We start from the raw sequence: 1763 nt of genomic DNA, 5'->3' as shown, positions 1-1763 counted from the left end.
AGAGGTCAAATCGCACTCTATGCTGGCTAGGACTGCATGTGAGTGTGCAAGGAGGGATGTGTGTTAGGGGTGTGTGTGTCTGAGAAAGAGAGAGAGAGAGAGAGAGAGAGAGAGAGAGAAAAAGGAGCAGGGGGGAAGTCTGCCCACAGAAAGGGGGACCCGGGAAGCATCTGCCCACAGTTAAAGCGTCTGCCCACAATTGTGTTTGGCTTTAGTGTCTAAACTCATTACCAGATTTGGGATTTGTGAGTCTTGTCCTTTATTCCTGTCTACCTCGTGCGTGACTTCGTGATCATGGCTTTGTTTTGTGTGTGTGAGAGAGAGAGAGGGGTATTGTACAGAGAGGAAGTGAGATCATTTAAGTGGCTTGCCAAGGTTTAATTTGTTTAATCCTAAACCTACTGAGGCTTTTAGCGAGAAAGAGAGAGAGAAAGAGCATGCACACAAGAAAGAGAGGGAGGATGAAAGAGAGAGAGAGACTTTTTAACCCTTCATTGGCAGAGAGAGAGGGATGAGAGCATGAGTGAGAGTAAGTGAGTGAGTTAGGGAGAGTGAGAGAGAAAGTGAGTTAGAGACAGTGAGAGAGAGAAAGTGAGCTAGAGACAGTATGAGAGAGACTAAGTGAGTTAGAGACAGAGTGAGAGAGAGAGAGAAAGTGAGTTGGAGACAGTGTGAGAGACAGAAAGTGAGTTAGAGACAAGAGAGTGAGAGAGAAAATGAGTTAGAGACAGAGTGAGAGAGACTAAGTGAGTTAGAGAGAGAGAGTAAGTGAGTTAGAGACAGAGTGAGAGAGACTAAGTGAGTTAGAGAGAGAGAGTAAGTGAGTTAGAGACAGAGTGAGAGAGACTGAGTTAGAGACAGAGTGAGAGAGACTAAGTGAGTTAGAGACAGAGTGAGAGAGACTAAGTGAGTTAGAGACAGAGTGAGAGAGAAAGTGAGTTAGAGACAAGAATGTGAGAGAGTAAGTGAGTTAGAGACAGTGAGAGAGACTAAGTGAGTTAGGGGTGTTGGAGATCAGGTGAGGGGATTATTGAAGATGTTAAACTAAGAGCTACTCCTCAACACATCCATGTAGCAACATCTCATGGAACTAATGACCAAATCATCTGGACAGTGCTACCCCAGCCAGTAACCCTCTCTATCAGATTATCCAGTGTGTTTGTAGTCAATGCAGTAGTGATGCAGTAGTCCCAGGTTTCCCCTGTGGAGTATGTCAATTAAACTCTTCATTGTTGAGGAAGAGCTTGTAAGTAAGCATCTCACTGTAGCGATGGTTTACACCTGTTGTTGTTTTTCTACCGGACTTCACAAACAACACAACACAAAAACAAAATGCCCACTTGTAACGCTCGTCTGGAAGAGGGGACCAAGATGCAGCGTGGTAAGTGGCTCTGGTGGCTCCGGGCTGGCGGGCGGCTCTGGCGGCTCTGGCCCAGGACTCACCAGGCTGGGGAGACATGAAGGAGGCCTGGCCCTGGGCGCAGGCACAGGATCCACCAGGCTGGCAGGCGGCTCTGGCTGCTCCGGACAGGCGGGCGGCTCTGGCTGCTCCGGACAGGCGGGCGGCTCTGGCTGCTCCGGACAGGCGGGCGGCTCTGGCTGCTCCGGACAGGCGGGCGGCTCTGGCTGCTCCGGACAGGCGGGCGGCTCTGGCGGCGCCGGACAGGCGGGCGGCTCTGGCGGCGCCGGACAGGCGGGCGGCTCTGGCGGCTCCGGACAGGCGGGCGGCTCTGGCGGCTCCGGACAGGCGGGCGGCTCTGGCG

This window comes from Salmo trutta, chromosome 14 (genome assembly GCF_901001165.1).
Source record: "Salmo trutta chromosome 14, fSalTru1.1, whole genome shotgun sequence".
In the NCBI taxonomy this organism is placed as follows: domain Eukaryota; kingdom Metazoa; phylum Chordata; class Actinopteri; order Salmoniformes; family Salmonidae; genus Salmo; species Salmo trutta.
This window is presented reverse-complemented; position numbering follows the sequence as displayed.